Raw genomic sequence first — 25,465 nt, 5'->3', positions numbered from 1 at the left:
GAAATGTCCTTCTCTTTAGAGACTATTATTTTTGGGTATGGTCTAATTGTGCTTCATGATAGGTAGATGCATGTTTTATATGATAATGCCTATGCCATTGATTATGCTAGATTTGAGACTGCTTCTACTATTTATTTATTTATTTATTTATGTATGTATTTATATTTGTTTACTAGCGTAGTGCACTGATCAATATGGACACATTTCAGGCTTATCCTGGGTATTGCTTTCATATCTTCAGACAATGTCCAGTACTGGCATCTTGTATGAGAGGATCGTGGAGAAGATAACCAATTTCTGGCAAAAATCAATGCCCAACTTTGAAAGATATAATATATCCCTTGTGATATCATCTTTTATATTGGGAGAAGAGCTTCTTGCACCCTAAGTGCATGCCCATGTCATACCTCTCATCCTCTTAGCACAAGAAATTAGGAGAAAGCTTAAAACCATGGGGTGACAAAGGTCCAAAATAGGGACAGCTTTTAAATATTGCTCTTAAAAACTTAGAAAGTTGCTACAATAATATGATTTGTATTATCATGCATTTTCTGAAGGACGTGAAGTCTGAAACTCCAATATATCTCATTATTTAGTGACTTCAGTCTTCAGTGATTTGCCAGAAAAAAAAAAAATTATGAGGAACTGACTAAAAATATGAGGCAAAAATCTGGACATTCTGCAAAAATGTGGGCAATTGAGAGGTATGGCCCATGAGTGCTTCGAGCTTTTAGAAGTATTTAGTTTTCATTCTGATAGAGTGTAATCGTTCTTAGACTTTTTGTGCAAGACATTCTGGCAGATCACCTCCTTATGACTGTATAACAAGATTTAAGTTTAGATCTTTTGAAAAGAAAAAGAGTAACTGTGGGAAATATAATAACCAAATAAGTAAGGATTTATGTATGACCTGCCAACACATGCTATTTCAACATGTTGCTTTCTAAAACACAAATTCTGAAAACTATGGCTCAGAAATATTTTTAAAAAAATGTGGGATTCCCCCCTGAGTTATAAATATAGCAACTTCATGGTCTCACCACCATAGAGAAAAGGGCAAAAAACTTCAAATACTATTAAACACATTGTGATAAAACTCAGTCTGACAGTAAATTTTCAAACTACATTGCAGCATCAGGAAATAAGTATAGAAAAGCCATACATAAGTGCACAAAGCATTATGTGTACCTCATAAAACTGTTGTTGTTTTGGATTGTGTTCAGAATTTATTTCCACTTATATATCAAACAGACCATTAAGACCAAACATTTTTTAATATAAAAGATCACAATGAACATTCACTTTTAAAACTACATAAATAATTTTAATTTAAAGACAATAACTTTTACAATTACTTTATTTATTTATTTATTTATTTATTGATTTATTTATTTATTTTGCTCCATTCCAAAATCACCTGGGACCAGGTTATAGCTACACTAACGACAGACCAGTAAAAAAAGCTGCACAATTTCACACTGTAAAATAAGAACCCAAAGTAGGAATGGTTCCACACCTCACAATAATCCACACCAGCAAAGTTGCCAAAGAATGTAAATCCAAAAGGTAAAATGCTTCATTTATTGTAAAATGGTCAACCATCCCAAACTACTCCACTCCCTTACTAATCTTGGCCTTAGTGATCATGCACTAGCCTGGTTCCAAAACTATCTACATGGTAGACAACAAGCAGTTTGATGGGACAACAATTTATCCTCACTGCTGCCTATTACCACAGGAGTCTCACAAGGGACCCTTCTGGGATTCCTTCTATTCTCCATCTTCATTAATGATCTCCACAGAATATGCCAAGTTGCAACTGTTATACAATATGCTGATGACTCAACATTAGTCTGCTCAGCCAACGATCCACATGAACTCCTTTCCATTACCCAAAAAGCTTTCCAAATTACAGAAACACGGTTTCTTATCAAAAACCTATTACTTAATCACAAAAAGGCCAAACTGTTGCTATTTAAACCAAACAAATCCATCTCAATGCCCAACACATTCAATACTGTGTCCAGAGATGGGACTATCATCTCTCCAGACACTCATACTAAACTGCTAGGAGTGACTATTGACAACAACCTCAAGTTTGATCTACATATAAATCAAACTATTAAAAACATTCACAGAGAACTGGGCAGTCTTTATAAAAACAAACCATTTCTAACCCAACTTGCTAGAATAACCATAGCTCAAACCCACCTCCTCTCCACATTATTCTACGCCGCTCCGATCTTCACCAACCTACCCAAAACTGAAATGGCCAAGGTTAACATCTGCTACAATCAAATTGCCGGATTTGCTACTGGTGCCCCCTACCATGCCCACCACTGTGATTCTCTAAATCAACTTAACTGGTTTGAATTCCTAAATCTCCTCTCATTCCATCAGCTTTCTTTTGCCCATAAACTTCTACTACTTCTTGAAAAAAAAAACCCAGCACTATCTAATCTACTTAAACTACAAACTAGTACCAGACAACTTTGCTTTAGTGATAAAAGACTAATCATGGTGACCAAAAGCAATAACACAGCAGGCGACTCCCTCTTCACTAACTACATCAGTAAAATTTGGAACTCATTACCCTCTGTATTTCCTCAGCCAGCTCAATGGTTACATTCAAAAAGCTACTAAAAGAGCACCTAAAATTCGCATGGCTATGCCCTTGCTACCCACCAGGTTGACCCATATCATACACACCCTCTGACCCACTCTCGTGTTCCCTTTCACTTCTTTCCCTTCAAGAAGAATCATGACTCCTCCTTATAGTGCCTCACCTGCAAACTCCCACACCAGCAGTCTGCAATTATACACATTCCAACTTTAAACCCAAACACATCTCACAAAACTAACCCTAACATCCACTACCAACCCCCTTTTACTTACATTTGTCTCAATCAATGTTATTACTGGAAACCAGTACATTCTAAGTACTACTTTAACTTTAAATTATAGAATTTTGTTAAATCTTGCGACTACCAATGAATTTTGTACTTTGTAACTTTAAAACTATGGAATCTTGTTAAATTATGTGTTTTACCATAAATACTTGCTTGTTATGTAGAAATCTCATACTTGTTTGTTCTTAATCTGTGGAGCTATTCTCCCCGGGCCTCCGCTGAAAATGGGCATGTATCCAGTCATACCCTCCCGGTCAACAAATGTAAAATAAAAATAAATAAAAATTAAAAGCTAGTAAAACCTTAGTGCTTTCATCCCAAAGTCAAAAGGGACTTTATCAGAGTAAAGAATGTAACAACATTCCTGAATTTAAACACAAAAGCCAGGGGAAAGGGTAACCAAAGGGCATTTGAATTTAAAGATACAGTAACATCAAACCAAACATCTCTTAGAAAACATTAAACATCACATAAACTTGCAAACGTCTCTAAAATATTTTAAAAATTACATAAATAACATGCTGAAAAAATGTAGTATGCATCCAAGTAATTGCATTAAAGTGCATCTTCATAAACCTGTCACACAACAGGGAAACAATAAAGAAAAACAGGCAGCATAGCCTTGCCTCTTGTTGAACAAAAACACATTACATTCAGTACAAGCCTAATTTTGTTTTTTTTTTTTAAAATATATATCATTAGCTAAAAGCTTTAAGATTTAAGAAACAGGCAAGGGGTCTACTGGTATTTAGACCATGGGGTCCAGTGGCATTGGTTCTGATCTGCTACTTGGACTCTTTGCATTCCATCTTACTTTTCCAAGGTCCACCCCTGGAGTCTAAATCAAGGACATGAATTACAAAAAGACAGTCATTGTACTTTTGGATGTGTTTAAAAAGGCTATTTCTACTGTCTATAGTCACAGTGAAACTGGAAAAGGGGGTAGTGTTACAAATAAAGGTGAAAAATGTATCTAGCTTATTCTCACTATATTTCCAAAAGAAAACCAGGTCATCAAAGTAGCTCAGTACAAATTTCAGCATTTATCAAATGGTGGTGGTAGATATGCTCTACCAATGGTGGGTCAGACCAGAGCCTGATGTGTCTATAATAAGCTCAAATGAAAATGCCAAAAATGTGACATAGTTAGATTTGAGAAAGACCATGCCTCGTCCTTTTAACACATTGCTGGTACTCTTGTTAAAACAGACACAGTTTTCTGAGATGAGTACTTGTGCTGATGATGATCTTGTTTTTGATCTCCATGTCTTGGCTCTGGTTAGGAAATCCTTCTAAATCTCCGTTGTATATAGTCTTACTCCATGCATACTCTTCCCTTACTAGGCCAGCCCATGAATTCAAATTCAGTTAAGAATACACTTCACAAGGCATCTTGACCAACTTGAAAGACCCCCAAAGATTTCTAAACATGAATACTTCCAAACTACAAAATTTAAGCTACCCCAAAATACTAAAAGCTGTATACCTGTAATCTGTCTCATATAGACTTCTGAGAGGTGTCCTCTGTTTAGCTTTTTGAGTATAGAAAGCCCATATTTTTTTGCATCCTACTCAAGCTTGAGTAAATAGTCCATCTAACACTCTTGCCAAACAGCTCAACCTCCTCTGCAAGATTGACATCACCTGCTAACATGACAGATTCATATCCGACTGCATTACATGTCTTTGGAGTGCACTCCCTCCACACATCACAGAAAATAACACCTATCTAATTTCAAAGCTAGACTTGACAACTGGATGGGAGAGTGTAAATTCATGTCAGGGGTATATGGAAATAATCTTACTGGGGTAACTAATCCATGACTAAGCTTCTTAATGGATCAGTGCTGGAAAGGTCAGTATCAACCATGAACCTTTAATTTTGTTGTACCATACATCTGTCTTTTACAAGTTAAGGGGAACAGAAAATAATAATTATCATCCCTACCTCATGCATATTAACACGCATGTGTACATACACCCATACAAACAAGCACACTCTCAGAAAACCACACTCCTTAAACATGTTTGACACTATTGTATAAAACATTGCTTTCATTGTATTTTATAAGCAATGGTTGTACTGTTTTCATACTATGCTAATCAAAAAGTTAATTTTGAGAATTCAGGACTACTACTATGAAAAACATGTCATTACCTGGCAGAATATTATGAGGCTGAATCAAGCAAGCCTGTTAGCACATTGATTAACTTCCTCAGTAAGTCCTGCAAGGTTTCTCCTACTATTATGATATTCTTTATGATTTATGGAGGAATATGTGATCTGTATTAATCTTTTATTTACAGAGATGGTGTGCTATTGCTGTAATGTAGTCATGTCATCCACGCTTGCTTTTGTCAGATATCATCTGAGAGATGGATTTGTACCATAAAACTCACCTCTTCCTCTTTGGCAATAGAGACAAACATATAAAAATTTATTTTTATAACATCAACATTATTCTGCTCAATGCATATAAACTTGAGCAACTCGTAAATCCACAGTTTTAGATTTGCACATAAAACAAAACCCTCAGTGTTACCCATCCATGCTATTTTTCATGAGTACAAGGATAGAAGATGAGAGCTCCTGCACAAACCAGAACATGGGGAAATGCAGGTAGAAAGTGATTCTAGTGTGACACCCTGCAATTGTACTTTCTAGATAAGCCCTGAAGTAATTGCTATAAAATAACTTGAAGAAGGGTATCACTTACTTGGGGGAGTCACAGCTGTTGGTGTCTCTTCTGGGGGCCATTTCAAAATCTAACATTACAAACTGGGAGCTTATGACACTCCCAGGTCCTAACTCAGATATGACAATGCATTACACATATACTCATAAGCTTGCTGAATTTTATTGTTTTTAATGCAAGAAAGTTAGGGGACATATCTTGCAGTGTCAACAAAATCAAACCCTCCCATGGGCAGTATATATAACTGCCAGCACAGTCATCCATATGGATAAAATTCCATATGGACAAGTGGGACTGTGTGCCAGACAGGTGATGTTACCGTCAGTGGTCATGAGGTAAAACCTATGCTCTCCACCCCCTGAACTCTGTGGCATAACAATGAAGGTGCTGGACATCAAGTGCACATCCTGACTCCATGTGGTATTTAAGAATGTAAATGTCTTCACCACAACAGCTGTTTCCTTCTTCTCTTCACTGGATGTGTTGTTGTAGTGCCTGTTCCACCTGTACCAATCCTTGTCCTCCTTTGCACTATTATCACAGGGATGTCACTTGAAGATGATGCCTTGGTTTTAATTCCTGACAACAGTCACATACACTTAATCTCATCGAAACAGCATGGATAGTAGTGGGCTGCAAATTTCAATAGCCCCTCTCCAACTGTGGTCTTAAACACTATAGACCTGCCCCTTGCACTTGTTTGTCCTCTTTTCAGTGCATGCCACTAAGATCAGACACTGCTTCTTCTTTATTTATGGTATACATAACCATCAATCATCAGGATAGGCTTCTCATGTTGGGATAGTTCAGTCTCAGAATCCTAATCAGCAGTGCCTGGTGCATTTTCTTCCAAGCTGTTGCCCATAGTTGCCTTGCTTGAACTAAGCAAGCATCTCATTGTTGTATTTTCTGTTGTGTACGCACAAGGATAAAGCTGTTGTACTCTCCAGGTGGTCCTTAGGAGAGGGGCATAGGTTGTCTGCTCAGAGAAGAGACATGTTTTCAACAGCTGTGTCTGTAACAAGTGTGAAAGTCAGCAAAGTGTACCCAAGATAGATTTAATTTTTATTATTTATTTTATTAAACATTTGTTTGCCAGGATAGTCTGACTGGACAGCAAGTGTCTGTTTTCAATGGAGTCCTGGGAAGAAAAACTCCATAAGTTTACAGAGAGAAGAAAAATTTACAAAAGAGACATTACAAAGTAGTAGCATACAGATTGTAGACTTTACAGCCGTTAGTATACAATAACAGGATATTACCCCTTTTGGTTGAAAATACAAGTGTACAAAATATACAATGAGAGTAGATAAGAACCTGGTAGAGCATTGCAAGATATTTCACAATTGAATAAGAGTATATAAATGTTTAAGTTTTCCATATATACATTCAAGCAAATATATACGTAAGAGTATACATACATATATATGCATACACATATATACACATATATACATACATACATACATACACACACACACACACACACACACACACACATACACATATGTATGTGTGTGTGTGTATATATATATATATATATATATATATATATATATATATATATATATATATATATATATATATTTATATATATGTATATATATATATATATATATATATATATATATATATATTTATACACACACACACACACACACACACACACACACACAATATGTCCTCTTTAATCTTTACTAACTGCAAATATGATAAATCACAGTGGATAACATCTGGAAGCAATTCTGACTGAAAACGTGCATAATGGGAACATCTGTCAATTATTTCAAGCAATTTTAAGTGCTTAAACCTAAGCATGTGACCAAATGTCATGCACATTAAACATATTAATAAATAATATTTATATAAATATGAAATAATACATAAGGGCAGTAATCTAAGAGGAAATAAACAATTACCAAATTATTTCATATTATACATAAATTAAGTAAAAAAGCTGTGAAATATAAAAAAAAAAAAAACAGTCTAAAAAGTAAATAACAAATACCTCATTTTATCATTAATAAAAATTGGATAAGAAGAAAGAAGTTGAACTAAAGCATAGAACATTATGAAAGTCCTGACAACATGCTATAAATGGGAATGGAAATCAAAAGGTCCATTATCTCAAAACTGAATGCAGCTCCTATATCCTAGCTATATACTAACTCGGTAGGACTCCCAACATCAAGAATATAAAATGCACCAGCCAGCATACTGCAGTCAAAACTCCTAGCTTAGAGTCTAATTTACAGCATGATCAATCTCGGGCACTTGATTTAATTCAATTCAAACCTGTACAAACATTCCTTAGTATTGTTGGTCCTACAAGTTGATGAAAGTTATTTTCATTCTTTACCTGCTGTTATACCAAAGTTAATAAAACAATGTAACCTCACAGCAGGATCGTGACAGACAAGGATATGAAAACGTCCATGCTACAGCCATCAATATTTTAGTTGCAATGGCAAAATTCATGAATATTTGAACCTCACCACTGGTACCAGTTAATATTCAAATGGCAGTTAGCCTTAAGGATGCATGGTAAATGTGCACTTCTGCCTTGGACAATAGCCAAACCCTGCCTTATACATCTAAGCTTTACACTGTACAGCTAAAGTTCAGAGTTAGAATCCTAGAAAGTCCAGGATTTCATCTACCTCAAACTCACCGCAGTGCCTTCCAGTGTAGTCTTACCAACAGCAATCAAAACCTGGCCAAATTTGTTTTGCATATCCATCCTCAACCCCTTTTTTCCCATTTTGCACATGGGGTTGGGATGTCACTTCAACAGTGACAATCAATTCGAGATTAGGTTTACACCAGTGGGTGGCTAGCCCTGACTCAGTAGTTCATCCATACCACTCACTCACACACAAACACTCACACCTATGGCCAATTTAGAGTGTCCAATCCACCTACTGCATGCTTTTGAAATATACTTACGCAATATTTTCAAGAATGGAGATAAATGCTATCTCTCCAGTACTAACACCAACCATCCCAATTTATAGAAATGCTCTCATTAATCATAACTAACAAAATAAAGACATACCCTTTTGTTTACAATTAAAGTATGCCAACTTTTATTTTTTAAGTGGTAGCAATTAGCTTTGAAAAGTCATCCTTCACAGGGTCAATAACACACAGGTGCAGCTATTAGTAAAATGCATAAACTCTAAAGGTAATAAACAAAACAATAGCTGTAAACATTCAATGAGAAAATAAAACTCTTAAATGAAATAAAAGGTTAAAACATTTTTTTATTAAATAAATATGCAAACAGTACATACCTTGCACAAGGAAAGCATTCCAGCTGAAATAAAAGGTTTAAGATCTATATAACAACTAAAGTAGACACTATCTGTTTCTGGATAAAGATATGCTGTCCCCTTGCTGTTTCTGACTTTTAAGTCCAAAATACAATTTTCAGAGTCCATACAGGCACTATAATATAACTTAAGTCCTATCTCCAAGGGTTCCGTAAACAGATATGAATATATCCTATTTTTCTTTTTGAACTAACAGTATGCCACAATGTTTATAGGTCTTCTGACAGGATCTCCTGTCATGACACCCTCCTTTTTCCACAATTATATGCTTCTGAGTTGAGGACAAGAGGGTAAGAATATACTTCTGTGATGGCTTGGTGGTTAACTACTGTGACTATGGTGTATAGGGTCCTGGGTTTGAGACCTGCATGGTTGTTCATTTTGGGTTGGGAGGGTGGCCTAATGGTTAAGGTGTTTGCCTTACAAGCACAAGGTGCAGGGTTTGAGTCTCACAAGGGGTGATTGGCTAGGCTTACAATGGCTTGCAAGGGCAGTTAGCCTAGTACTAACCTATGAACCTATTAAGCTACTTTACAAATAAGGCATGATCATGTGACCTAACCACATCTTCAAGCAATACACTTTCTAACAGCACTGATTCAATTGTGAAGCAAGATTTAGCTCAACTTTTAAAGTACACTGTATTTTCACTGTGACAAATCAATTTTCTTCACATATTATATTCAACTGATAAGGCAAATGTAATAAAGCTTCCTTTAGTTTATCATTTAAAAATGTATACATACATTTTAAATTTGATATAGCTTTAATACAGCTAGTTCCTTTTTTACACATTTTCATTTTGATAGAACATTTTCCCGGCCTATTGCAGTTCTCATGGGTTGAGAAGACTATCTTTCCTGGTTCAACTAGTGTTGTCCCAATGTTCATAATAAAAACAATGCCACCCCACAACAGGATAATAAATGGATAACTTATGGGCTCCTAATCCCAAATGAGGAATAACAAATAATGGGAAGGTAGTAATGAAATGATTATGAAGTACATGCCTTGAATGGGCAAGCAGACAACAAGAAAATCATTATTATCAAAGGAAATGAGCTGAAGTATAAATAAATACAACAATGCAAAACAGTGGTAACAGAGCAAGGTCATTCTTAGGTTAATCAAATCTATTTGTCTCAAAAGGGACCCAGTCTGACAGAAGGCCAAGCACTAGGTTATGCATACCTCTCAGCTATATGTTATTTTTCTAGAAAATGTCAACTTTAATACTAAAGTAGCAGAGTGCCATAAAATTCCAAGTTGCCCCTTTAAGTATTTTTTTATGTTTGACCCCTTGCTGTCCATCTCCTGCACCACCATCACTGCAATATAATTTCATTGCTAGAACTGTGACCACATTAGTGACTGGAGAGGAAGCAGAAATTCAGTTGTGATTATCAAGTTTGACTCTAAGACAAAAGTGAAAATGACAGGAATTATTGTTTAAGACTCTTTGTATATGTCTGTACATAAAAAAAGCCAAGGAGAAGATTTTGATGCCACTTGCCATCCACGTCCATGTCTCAGAAGTGGAAAGGTACTGCACTGCAGAAAGTAAGACTGGAAATTGTAGTTTAAACCACTTCCTGCTTTTGCCATTTAGAGAAAACAGAGGTTGATTTTAAATTCTATATTGTAATGAAAGGCATACTTTGATTCACTAAAGGATATTTGCATGAGTTAATTACTCTAGATATTTGCTTAAACTGTTATTCGGGTTGGTTACAGCACTTCACAAGCAGTTAGTAGGCATGCCATCCAGAAAACCATTGATGAGCCTAGCCCAATTATTAATTGCCCCAAAGCAGTGTCTAATTAAATGTCTTGCTAAAGGTCACAGAGAAGGCAAAGGGAATCAAACATTGAAAACAGGAAGTAGCGTGTTAACAGCTCACAGCCTTAATCCTCTTTGACAATTCCCAGACCATCTGGAATATCTGCTTTTCAGTGTTTCTATGTCCTCCTTGATTCAGCACAAGTTTTCAATAAGGTGACTGATTTCCTCCTACATTCCAAAAGGATGCAGCAGTTAGACTGGTGAGATACTAAATTCCACCTACAGCTCCACTGTGTGTGTGTGTGTGTGTGTGTGTGTGTGTGTGTGTGTGTGTGTGTGTGTGTGTGTGTGTGTGTGTGTGTGTGTGTACGTGTGTGTGTGTGCATGTGGGTTCACTTTACAATGTCAAAGTTTGAAAACTTTGAATTTCATATGGTCGAGACCATATGAACGAAGTTTTAAAACTTCGAACGTTCTGAAATGGATAAAAAAGAACACAAAACCAAGTTCCTCAACATTTTTGCAGGGGGGCAAGCCCACCTGCACCCCTGCACCCCCGCTATTTAAATATACCAACTCCGAGATTGCACTACAATGAGGAAAAGGGAAAATTTCCCGTTCCACACTGTATGAAGATCTCCGTTCAGAACGTTCAAAGTTCTAAAACTTCAATCATATGGTCTCGACCATATAAAATTTGAAGTTTTCAAACTTCGACATTCTGAAGTGAATCCATGTTTGTGATGTGTGTGAGTGCCTGTGTTTTTGTGCATGCATATGTGTGTGTGTGTGTGTGTGTGTTTGCGTGCATTATGCCACCCTGATATGCTTTGTATGCCATCACACTTTTCTACATGATAAGTGTCATGGTAACCCAGCAAAATGAAAGGCATGTGAAATAGCTGCATAGCTAGGATCTCTATGAGCTACTATTATACACCACAAGTAGGAGGGGCTTCGGATGGGTGTCCCTTGTTTCTGTTATTTTATATCATATTAATATGGTTTAGGGATAACATTTTCCTTTATTACCGAAATCAAGCTCACTGTTAGATATTTTTGTTGTCTTTTGTTTTGTTTCATATTAAATTGCTTCACGTCTTAATTTTTTTCAGTATTTACAGACAAGTTAAAAAATATTTTGGCAATTTTTTGAAAGATCAGGAATTAGACTGCTGAGTCGCATAACATGGAGACTATATGGCCAAAAATCATGGTTTGCAGGTACTAAATCTGAGACTGACACCTCTTGGAAATTCCCTTTTTCCCCAAGATATGGCAATCAAAGTTAGGATATTTAAGTCTGGGGTGGGTGGAGGGCTCCCACCCACATCAGCGGGTGCAACGGGGCTTGCCTCCTGCAAAAAAAAAAAAAAAAACAAGTTTAAAGGAGAAGAGTGATGTTCAATATTCACTCGTCTTCAGTCTTTTTGGCCTTTTTTCCAATAGGTCACCAAATATCTTATGTTCTAAAATATCAGTGGATTGTGTTTGTGCAGATGACACAGCTACCCAAATCAGGGCTACCCAGTAAAAAGAGATGCAGGTGCCAAACCTGGTGGGTGCTCCTGGACAACTTACAATAGCATTAGATATCTTGGAGGTGGGAGAGATATCCCTGAACAACAGGCAACAATGTTATAAATACTGTAGGTGTTGTTTACTGATTATGACAATATCGCACTTTTTTGTATTTAATTTGAACCCATTACTTGTACACCATATATTAACAACTGTAAGCTTGTGTTTGAGGGCCTGGTCATCAGAGGGGCACTTGAGAATGACACCCAGTTTACAGTCATCCACCAAGTCGGTTAAGTAGGGATCTTGGTTTGTGATCTGAAGAGCTGAAAAACAGATGCAAAATAACACAGGTCCTAGCACTGAGCCATGCTAAGCTCCACTGGTAACATTTATACTCCCTGAGAAAGCATCTGGTAAACGCTCTATCTCCTAACCACTTTGCCATCCATCTATGCAGGGCTTGTTTATTATGTTAGCATGAGGAACAGTATCTAATGCCTTGGCCAGGTCATGGTACACAGTGTGCATGACATGACCACTGTCAACAACTTGTGTTACTATTTCAGCAAGTATGACCTAGTATTACATTGACAACATCAGCTGAAAGTTGATCCTGTGGTCAAGGATCTGGGAATTTGTGTAGACAATGAACTACTGTTTGGTCACCATAAATCTACTACTGTAAGTCAGTCCTTTTTATTGCACAGCTTATATCTACAGGTATGAAACCCAGTTCCTAAGATGTAATCTTGGTCTCATTAGGGTAATCATTGAGTATAATGCTCCTTTCAGTATGTACCTGTCCAAACACTTAACCATAACCGAAAAGATCACAACACTTTCTACCTAAAAAAATCAAGGGCCCAAAGCCTTCTTCTCAGTATCATACAGGCTGATAAGAAGCAACTTCTGAATTGTGTTGTGAGCTTCAACAATCCCTGTCATACTGCCCATTACACATTTGCATGTCCAGTGGAAACGAGCACTTGCTCAAGGGATCTCAATTTATTTTGCAGCATAAATAGCATAAGGTGAGGAGTTAGTTATATATCACAGAAAATATTGCTTCTGTGGAGCCATCTTCCACTTAAGTACTTCAGATTACTTCTCCTAATCTATTTGTATGTAATTTGTATGAATAGATGGGAAACCACAAATACTCACTGGTTTAGCACCCATATCTCTTATGGATAGGGATAAAAAGTAAAGGTCAAAACACAACTTTGTTTTGACTGCCTCTGGGTTATTCTCACTCAAAATACAAGGGTAAAAAAAAAATCACCATAAGAATGTAAGACTAGGCTTAAGATCCTCGCAGAGCAATAACCTTTTAAGTACCTATGAGCCTATGACCCTATGAAGAAATTAACTAAATTCATTAGACAGGATCCTTCCTTGACAAAGCCAAACTGCTGCAAATCAAGACTGATAAGATTTTTAATATCATTGTTAATCGCATCCATTATGATGTGCTTAATAACTTTGCAGATGAGTCTTGGCAAACTGATGGACCTATAATTTCCGGGGTCAGTAATGAAGTGGCATCACAACTGTTGTGTGCCAGACCTTACCGACATAGCCAGTGGTTAGGCTTAGCTTGACTAATTTATGAAGTTTTTCTTACAGAACCTGTTTAGCGCTGTCTATTAGGCAGTCAGGTATATTAATCAAGACACAATGAGAATGTATTTTTAGGCTTGCAAACCACCTTCAGTATACGTTTTGAGTTATGATAGGGGTGGGTCTGAGATCTTCAGGGATATGAGGACTTTGGATAGTTGCCTCAGGGGTGAAGTTTGTACTGAATTTTCTTGCCAGTAAATTGTCAGTGTCCACTAGGTCAAATTAAGTGATGCCAATTTGAATATGATCTGGACAATTTTGTGCAATATTGCTTAATTTCTTGAAGTAGCTAAAGAAGTATTTATAATTATCCTTAGCATACGATGCTAGACTAAGTTCATTGTCTGCCTTGTTTTTTCTAGTAGTATTTTTTTTAATTCCTCAACAATTCCTTAATGTTAACTTTGATTTGGGGTCATTTTGATTTATATGTTTTAACGAGTTTTTTTTTTCTTTTGTTATATAGTTTACTTGTGTTTGTGGGTCCACCAGGATGGTTTGCTCTTGAATATCCCATTATATTTTGTTCTGGTTGTGACTGCTATATTTATGCATTCATCTCAATGAGCAGAAAATTTTTGGGGTACCTACTTGCTGTATCAACTCCTTGGGTGATACTACTGAACATGAGTTTGGAGACTTCATCATAGAATTTGCGAAGATTTGTATGTCTGAAATCCCTGAATCGTATTATATTTGTATCCATTTGTTTTGATATTTTAAATGTGAATGTTACAATTTTGTGAACGGGTTTAATCGGTGAGGGAAAGAGTAGAGAATGATACAGATGCTATATTTGCAAGAACTATGTCTTAAGATACTTTTGTCCTCTAGTGGGATTTGGTTTATTAAATCTGAGAACTTTTGGGTGTATCCTACATTTGAGGTATGCCTGTCTCAATTCATAAAAGGGTCATTAAAGTAATTTAGAATAATGGAGTTATTGCTCTAAGGAAATTCTTTAAGTATGTTTAGGAACTTTACAATGATTTTCAGAGGTCAAAGAGGGAGTCTTATAACAGGTTATTAAATGATGACTTGTTCTATTGAGAGTAATTAGTATCTCAATGAGTTCTATTTGCCATGCCTTGACATCGAGCAGAGCCACCTTGATTTGTCGTTTTAGTTAAGTCATTTGCTGAACTTAATTAGTGGTGCATAATAACATATTGCATGATAACTATAAGGCTTCATCAGATGAGGTTAGGAGAGCTTGGGAAGAGAGACTGGAAAATTAATTTACAAGAAAACAATGGTAAGACATATGTATGGCACCCAAGTATGCAAGTCCAGAAGGTTTAGGATCTTTGCTTGGATGTGTTTGCATAGATATTTTTATATCCCAAGCAGACTTCAAAGAATTTTTCCTCAAGTAAATAATAAATGTTAGAAGTGTGATGAAGAATAAAGAGGTAACTGGGAAAATATGTTTTGGAAGTGTAATGAGTTGGCAGATTTAAAAAAAATCCCTATAGAGTACTCTATCAGAAATATTGGGTAAGAAAATGGTTGCAAGTAAAGAATTGTTTCTTTTGAGCTGGGATACAGAATCTGAATTGCCTAGACATAGTAAGACCTTATTAAGTTTAATTCTGTTGGCTGTCAAAAAACAATTTCTAGAAAATGGAACTCAAAGGCTACACTGACTATACCTGAGATATTGAATATTATAAAAAAGATAAAGAACTTGAAGGGGGACCTTTAGAAAAGGAAAGGAGCAAATTATATAGAAGTAAATGGAAACTGTGGGAACAATACAAGCATAATAACAAGTGGGAGGAGGAATGAGGTTTAAAGGAAGACAAGAATTCAATATTTTTTGTAATGTTGGACTGATTATAGTAGTAAAGAAAATATATGTGATATATGTTGCATTTAAATGGAAAAATGTTAAAATTGTTTGTTTTCTTTTCTGTTAATGTAAGTTTACCTATGCCTCAAGTGATAATTTAATAAATGTGTTTAAAAAAAGTAATTTATAGAACTCTGTCTATAAAAGGCAATATGGATGCAGCAAAGGCTTTAGCCAGTATTTAGAAGCCTTGAAATGTAAGGTTCAGGCTGTCCTTTGCGAAGCAAGTGGGCCTGTCAAACACTGCATCCCAAGCTGACATATACTAGAGTCCTCTGGAATGGCACTAGCTATTTAACCACTTAGGTTCACAGGATGATACTGGGCTATTGGCCCTTGAGGCCCTTATAAGCTTAGCCAAGAATTTTGCACATGTTCCCACAAAGTCAGCACCTGCTTTTCCTGTCCAGCAGGGACACAGGTGGGATTCCAGGGGTGTATTTTCTGTTTCTTATCCAGTCATCAAGGTTCCTCTTAAAGAGGGCAAGGGAGGTATTCTGCTTGATATGGACAGGGAGTCTATTCCACAGATGGGGGAGTCTTTGGGACACAAATCTATCCCATCAACAAGTTCTATGAATGTCACAGACCAAGTTGAGGCCTTGCATGCGGGTTGCATGAGTGGAGTTTGACTTACAGATATGCAGCAACTCTATCAAGGCTGGGTGTGAGATGGCCTTGTATGCCAGACGTAGGTCACCTCTGAGCAGTCTGTACGAGACTGAGTAGAGGGACAGGGCTTTTAGCCTATCTGTATAGGATAGGTGTTTCAGACCCTGGATTTTCCTTTTTTAGGAACCTCTGTTGCATGTGCTTGGCATGGTACATGCCAAAGGGGACATTGTACTCGATAATGGGTCCAATAAGGGAGGAGTACAGGGATGTTATGACCTCCTTGTTCTTGGATGAAATACCCTAACTTATGAGGTGAGGCATGTAGAAAGCCTTCTGTACAATGGAGTCAATGTGGTGGTCAAAAGTCAGGTTGCTATCAGCCTGGGTGCCCATGTCCCTCACGACATTGCATGCTTAGTACGTTGTTATTAATGTAATAATTAGTGGAGATGCCATTTTCTCCAAAGGAAATAATGATGCATTTCCTTCTGGCACCAGTCATTAGTTTGGGTAAGGCCCCTTTAGAGGATGTTGACATCACTAGGAGAATTTAAGACAGCACTCACCTTGCAGTCATCTGCAAAGCAAACTTGGTCAGCCACAGACCACTGGTTTTGCCTTGCACCTCAGAAAAGTATATCCCAAACAGTAGAGGCCCCAAGACCAGTCCTTAGGGTACACCAATCATTATGGGTCTACTACTAGAGGTGACTTCCTCTATTTTGACTGAGTGGGTTCTATCAGTGAGTCAGTTAGCTACCCATCTGGTAACATACAGGCTGATGCCTGGCTGGGAGAGTTTATCTATTATGCCTGAGTGGGGAATAGTGTTGAAGGTTTTGGCTAGGTCAAGGTAGGCGGTGTGCAACATCTGCACCTCTTCAATGGCTTTGGTGACTGTTTCAAAGAAGTCGACCAAGTTTAACAGGCATGATCTCCCTTTGACAAAACCAAACTGTGTGGGGTCAAGCGTTTGGAGGTTGTCAATGTCCTTGTTTATATGGTCCATGATAATGCATTCTATGGCCTTGCAGATCAGGCTAGTTAGGCTGGTGGGCCTAAAATTGCCTAGGTCAGTGGATGCTCCCCCTTTGAATAGAGGGATCTCAGCGGCTGTCCTCCATTTGGATTGGATTAAGCTGGTGCTCAGGCTTGGTTGAATAGGGTGCCTAATGGAGCTGAGAGCTCATGCCTGAGTTCATGTAGGATACAGAAAGGGATGTCATTGTGTGCCATGGAGACTGTATTTTTTTGCCTTTGAGAGGGCATTAAAGACCTGCTCCTTGGTGATGAGGCGAGGGGGGGGGGGGCAGGTGCTGGGGATGTCTTGGTTTACTGCTGGGGACACATAGCGGGTGTAGTTTTCACTGAATCTGTCTGCCAGCATGTTGGATATATCTACAGTATTTGTTTATGTGGTATTATTGATCACCAGTTCAGGGCAGGTTTGGGTGTTACTTTGAGATCATGGTTGTATGTGAAGAAGGCCTTGTGATTGTCCTTACTGAATGTGGCCAATTTGGACTCAAAGTTACCCTTAGAAGATTTCATCAGTGACCTTATTTGCTTATTCAGACAAAGGACAGATTGCTTCCAACTTGGCACCTGCTCCTTCTTGGTCCTGGACAGCAATTTTTTTTCCCTTTATTATAGAGTTTGTTTATTGCTGCTGTCCACCAGACAGATTTACTCTTCCTTGAGGAAGATGATTTGGTCCTATCAGGTACTGCTGAGTCCATACAGCTATGTAGGTGCTCATATAAATTTTTTTGGTGTAGGCTTGGAGATTAGTGCTAGTTCCAACTGAAGGGACAGTGGCTGTGAAGTTGCTTATACCTGCTCTCAAGAGAGTGTAGTCAGCTTTGTAAAAGTTATTTTGTTTGACCCTAACAAGGGGGGGGGGTCAGGGGAGGTGGCAACTTCGAAACTGATTGCTTTATGGTCAGATCTTACCACGGAGTATGACACTGTAGGGGTGCTCCAGTGGCTACTCATGTTGATGAGGACCAGGTCCAGGATATTTTCACCTCTCTTAGGGATGTCGCACAGCTGATCCAATGCATTGGCATTGACAAAGTTGAGGAATCGCTGGGCATTCATGTTTAAGCTTGAATAGGTCTTCCACTGTATGGATGGGTAGTTAAAGTCACCCAGGATCAGGGTAGAGGGTTGAATCTTGATGGATTCAAGTAAGTCCACATAGGTGGAGTGGGCACCCTGAGTCATAGTTGGGGGTCTGTAGCTAGCTATGATTTGAATAGGTGTTTTGTCAACCGTTAATTTCACTTGGAGTGTCTCCTGTGTGTCATGCAGTCTGACCAGCTTGAAGGTGTGTATGTCTTTGATAAATATTAAAACTCCACCTCCTTTGGCTTAGTAGCCCTCCATTTGGGGTCTGAAACTATGGTAGGATGAGTAACCTGGTAAGACTAGGTGCTCTCCACAGCTTTGAACCAGGTTTCACTGACAACACAAATGTCACCATCCTCCATGGCAAGGAATGTTTGCAATGAGTGCAGTTTCATGCTAAGACTCCTAGCATTTAGCAGAGTGACCTTTAAATTCCATTTAGAAGAATTTTTCATGTTGGTAATTTTGTGCTAATGACTTTGCCTAACAAAGGCACTATGGGGGAGGCCCTTGTTGATGTCAATTATATTTTCTTTATATTTCAACATCAGTCTAAGGGAAGAAAGGACTCCCTTTAAGACCAAGGTTTTAACTACATTTGTGGCATGCATAGAGAGTTCTGACCCCTCAGGGTTTTAAGCACTAAGTCATTTACCCCACATGGCCACCCACCATTTCCTAATCATACTTATTAGGTCCTTAAGGGCTATTGAGATGTCAGAGACCTGGTACCTGAGAGCAAACTCACCTTCACCCTGTTTTATCCAGTCTTGTGAGCTTAGAATCAGTGCACCTGACTATGGTGTCATCAATCACTAACATATTTTTGTTTTTAGTGTAGTTAAATGTACTGGGTTTGAGATGATGTACTGTGCCAATAGATGATACTGTGTTAGGTTTTTACTGAGGTGTACGGTTAATACATCTGGGAAGATTAGGCAAGTACTTTTCTAGAGCATCAGCATGCAATAACTTAATCTGAGTTTCCACACTATGCTGTTTCTCTTAGACTGTGCTTTTTTATGAGAATGAGTCCTTCAGATCAGCTAAGTACTTTCATCTCTCACAAATATAACGTATTGAGCTAGGTAAGGACTCATTGTCCATAAGCATCTGGTGTTTGCTGCACTGTATAAAGATACCAAGGGCTATGAGGCTGGCAGTTGAGAGAAAATTACCTTCCATTTTGATTCTGGGGTTTAAGAATTGTTATAAGTATTTAGAAGGCTTGTTGATGGATAATAATCATTTATTATATTTATTTGTGAGCATATCTTTTATAATAGTAAGCAACTAATCTAGCAACTAATGTTATTAGAGGTGCACTGTCAAAATAACTGTAATATAGAATAAACAGATTTGTCCTTTATTATTCTCCATATAACAGCAATGGGCTAAGACCTGCTGTTTGCAGCAGTTAATGGATGTTATATGGGCCCTATTATATAATGCATTAGATTTTGTTGTTTTTAACTGAGAGTTTTATCAATAAGAATTCTACCAGTAGAATTTAAAATTTATGGGATTCTGAATTGTTAGGTCTACAATCCAAACTTTTGTCAGTAAAAGCTGAAAAAAATCTAAATCATTTGGATATGAAAAAGAAAGTAGAAGTACTAAACAATAAATACAATGAAATTCTAACACATAAAAATAGTTTAGCTTTAGAAAAAACTAAAAATTAATACCTTGGCCACTTCTCCCAAATATCTACATAATTTATCCACAAGAATCAAAATACAATCAAAAGCTAATAACATTAAAAGTATCTTCCATGAAAAGAAAGGGAAAATTGTCTCGGATATAGATGACATTCTTGATGCCTATAGAAATCACTAAATGGAACATTTCCAAAAAGAAAATATGCATATTGATCAATTAAATCTAGATGAAAAATGTTCTAATTTAAAAAAAATACCAGAAAAATTAAAACTAGATTTGTAAGCACCCATATCTTACAAAAAAAAATTACAGATACAATAAAACAGGGTAAAAATAATAAATCTCCAGGTATAGATGGCATAATTATGGAAATATATAAACTTTTTCCTTCAAATATACTATTCCTCTTCCATACAACTCTATTAGAAATTCAGTCACAAGCTTTACTACCACCCTCTTGGAGATATTCCTTAATCACACCAATCCTAAAGGAAAACAAATCCCGAACCCTCTGTACCTCATATAGACCTATATCATTATTAAATAATGACTATAAGATATTTATGACAATATTAACCAATAATAATAAATAATGATCAAACTGGATTTATATATCATAGACACACACCTGACAATATTAAAATGATAATTTCTATTATATATTGTTAATAAAGAAAATAAAGAAACACTCATAACTGGCTTAGATATAGAGGAAGCCTTTGATTCCCTAAATTGGGACTATTTATTAAAAATCCTAATGGTATTTAAATTTCCTGCATCCTTTGTTCAACTTCTAAAGAATAGATATACAAATAATTTAGTGTATGGCAAGTTAGGTCCTTTTACCTCTGAATCGATACATATAACAAAAGGCACTAAACAAGGATGCCCCCTGTCACCAATTCTGTTTGCTCTTGCTATTGAAATATTGGCAGATTCAATATGTAACAATAAAAAAATCAAAGGAATAGATGTTTATGAACAATACAATTCTAAAGTAATGCTATTTGCTGATGACATATTACTAACATTAACTAATACAAAAGAGATATTAGAATAATTAGATATATTAATTACCAACTTTCACATGACTTCAGGACTCCATTTCAATATATCAAATTTTTTATTCTTAAATAAAAAAAAAGAATGGCAGACTAAGGGGGAATCACATCATAGAAAAACAAGAATCTACTTTAAAATATCTAGGAATTGAGTTATGCAAGGATAATAATGAATTAGTTTCAAAAACTACAAAAAATATCATCAATACAATTAAAATCTCTGTGGAAATAATATTAACATTTGAAGATAGACTACAGTTAATAAAAATGGTTTTACTGCCCAAGATCCTATATATAGCCTTGGCAATACAACTGTTACCAGAAAGGAATATACTTAAAGAAATAAATTCATGCCTAATAAAATTTTAATGGTTTCCCAAATGCAACAGAATAGCTTTAATACATCATATCAGACCATGGAAACAGGGATGATTAAACTTTCCTGATATAGAAACATATATAAAAGCATCAATATCTAAAACAATCTCAGATTTGATAAGTCCAAATTACTTTGCAAATTGGAAAGTATTACTAACTGTAATATCAATAAATTAATTTGATTTACAAAAGAAATGTTCAAATAACAGATAAAAACTATTTGCCATGGCACATATTATGTATTAGTATACAATATAATATAACTAAACCCACTAAAACTTGTATGATTAATTATTACATTGACTCATTTAGGAAAATTATTAATGCAAATGGTGCTGCGGTAGCATTGTTGCCTCACAGCAAGATGTCGTCCTGTTCAATTCTCAGCTAGATCGTCTTCTGTGTGGAGGCATGCGTGAATGAGCGTGCCTTCATTGAAGGTTGTGCATCAGGGCTGGTAACTCGGCACGTAAAAATCCACTACCAAACATTAGCGGACCGGAGTTCCGCTGTGGCGACCCCTAACCGGGATAAGCCGAAAGACACAACAACAACATTAATGCAAATATAGATTTAAAAATCTGGTTTGATCTTTTAACACCATTTATAGTCACAAAGAACTTTCCACATAAAATATAGAGAGAAAATATTAATTTCTGGGAATAGAAAGGATTTGTTTGTTGGCTCCAATTTATCAAAGAACTATAAGTTTTAGACATGCAACTAATAAAACCAACATACAAAAATTCCACAACAGGACTGACTAACTTTACAGAGTATTCTGTCATATTCACAAGATTTAAGTAGAATAATTAACAATTCTTCATTTAAAGAAATACCTAAATTTATGAAATACATATATGAAATCATATATAATGACTTTGACATGGGAAACAGTATTTCAAAATTTTACAAAATATTGATAAACTATAAAACAACACCCAAAACCTCATATTGGAAATATATAACAAAAGGACACTCAATACAGTTAACTGGAGATATTAAAACAAATATTTTATTATCGATAAAATAAACATCCTTTACATAATATTGCAAAGTTGTTATTGGAAATGCTTGCACAGAGCATTCTTAACCCCAGACAGAATCAGTAAAATTAGTTCTTACATAAAAGGAAGATGTTGGAAATGTGAGCAAGTACACAATGCAGATTGGAACCACATTTTATTTGATTGTGTTAAAATTAAGCCATTTTGAAATGGTATTAATAACTTTCTACAAGCTTTATTTAATGAATCATTTTATTTAACTAAAGCTCTTGTATTATTAAATGTGAACGAAGGTCCTCATTTGAATAAGTCAAACATGTATCTAGTATGGACTATACTTGCAATTTCAAGGAAGTGTATAATAAGAAATGGAATACAAACACAATACTAACTTTGGAAGACTTCTACAGCCTACTGAAGACCACATCATTATTGGAAATTAAAATTAAAGAACTAAGAATTTATCCAAAGTCATTTATCAACAACCCTAGGGGAAAAGTCTTATCATTGATTTACACTATACAATAATTGATCAGACACTCTGATTATAGATTGGACATACTTATAAAGTAACTGTATACATTAAGATCTGTTATAGTGTCAGGCTAATGTAAATAGTGCATATAGTTATTTAAGATGTTATGTATAAATACTATGGAATTCATTCAAATGTATTTGAAAAATAAAAAAAAAATTGAGAAAAAAAAAAAATTTAAAATTGAAATTGCATGTATCTATCAAATCTAGGCTTGCACAGTGTTGTGTGGAGTGGTACACTAAGCAGCACTCTGTGCAGTATAAAAACCAGGAAAAAATGAAAAGGACCAATGAAATATCAACTAGAACTTTAGACAATAATGTTAAGTCTCCAGAACCAGCAACAAACCACCCATTGTCACTGAATGACCATTACTAGCTCTTGGACAGGTCACACACTTGTCTATACTGGCAGTAACTGAGGAAAGCCCAGAGTCAAGCACCGGGGAGCACTCAACAATACTATAAACAGTCAGGCGACTGTGGAAATACAAAGTAACAACTTTCAAGGAAAGACAGGTAAAATATAGTTGAAAATGTACATTTTATGCAGAATGTGAATAAAACACAAGGAAAAACCCTGTATCAAGGTCCAGGGTACACCCAGCAATACTATAGTCAGGCAGCTGTAGAAACAAAACAGATTAGCTTTTCAGCAAAAAAAAAATAATTAAAATATGGTAAAAATGAGGGACATACTTTTTTGCAGAATGCAATAGGTGACAAAGCTATAGATGAATCAAAGTACTTTCCTATTTTTTTGAAGTAAGATGTGAGTCTAAACGTCACTTTTAGCTGTTTCTCAACGTCTCTACAGAAGTGCAGCTCTCTGAAGCATTTAGAAAAGGACAAAGATTAACCAGTGCTCAGCACAATATAAAACTCGGGAAATGTGAAAGGGCTGATGGAAGCAGTAATTAAGAAAGCCACTTGGGATTTATTCTGACAGAATTGTTAACAGCCTCCCTGTCTCTCACCAACATGACCTACCTGTAATACTCTGGGAAGAAGAATAGCAGAAGAATGACTATTCATTATTTTACCTTTTGTAGGATGCAACTGCCGCAGCTAAGGATGTTTTGATAGTACTGACACTTAACATCCTCCAGCATTACCTGTATTGAGTGAGCTCTGCTTTAGAACCAAGGTTAGGTTATCTGAGAGAAGCAGCAACTTTTAACAAGTTTACAGCATACTGCTGAAATTAAATTAGTTTCACAAAAGGTACTGCCTGCAAATAAACGTGCACCACTCATGGACTACTGACGAACAATTATCCAACAGATCGTTTTCCGTGAAAATTCAGAAATGCACTTCTTTGTTTAATCATGTTGTCAAAATAAAATGTCAAAAATAAAAACGTTTTCATGCCAACATTTTGAAGTATGTTAAAGCTGATTTTCGGTATGCAATGTTTTGGAAACCATGACCACTGAACTGCACTTGCAGACTGGATATCAGTATTGTGCATTTGTTAATTTTACATTCGATATTGCGGTACTCATAGAAGTGCATTTCTGGATTTTGATAGTAAACCATAGCTACATATATCTATATCTATAAATCTATCTGTGTGTATATGTATATATATATATATATATATATATATATATATATATATATATATAAATAATATGCACATATATATCATGACATCTCAAGACAAGGATTCCAGTGCCATGACACCATTGCCTGCAACACTGACTTGTCTCTCCGTTCTAAAACACTTGCTACACTGACAGCATGCCATTTGAAATAGGGGCCTGGTTTGACTCAGGTAACATATAAGCCTTCCAACAATGCAAGTCAAAAATCTAACAGCTTCAAAATTCTAACAGCTTAAAAAAAAAATCTAACAGATTAATAGTCTAAAAAAATCTTCTGCAGATGTACAATAGCTAGTTAGTAGAGCAGACTTCTTTTCCAGTCATGCAATGCACATGTTGGTGGTTTGCAATTAGTACTGCAGTTTCATGCAACTTGTACGACTCTAAGTGTTAGCTGCTTCTGCTCCCACAGTAATCAGTTACTTTTGCTAAGTGCTCAGTGGGGTTTTCAACCCATAAATGAGGTCATATCAACAATAATTTTTGAGTATTACTTCAGTTACTGTCACGGAAGATAGTTAACACAGAGTTTAATTTGAAGACTGAAAGTGACACTGTCTTTGCTTTTACTTCTATTGCTGATGTGGGGGTATGATTGTTTGAGAATCAATTTAATTACCAAAAATAACTGTGGAATAGTCAGCTTCAGTCAGTAGGAAAACAAACACTAATAAGTGAAGAGAAAAATGAACAAATAATTTTATGTGAGGCAACCTCTGATTACCAGGCTTGTGACAGAATCCCACCAG

Source organism: Protopterus annectens, chromosome 2.part2 (assembly GCF_019279795.1).
Source record: "Protopterus annectens isolate FY-2018-M chromosome 2.part2, PAN1.0, whole genome shotgun sequence".
In the NCBI taxonomy this organism is placed as follows: Eukaryota; Metazoa; Chordata; order Ceratodontiformes; family Protopteridae; genus Protopterus; species Protopterus annectens.
The sequence above is the reverse complement of the archived record's forward strand: the minus strand, read 5'-3'. Positions refer to the sequence as shown.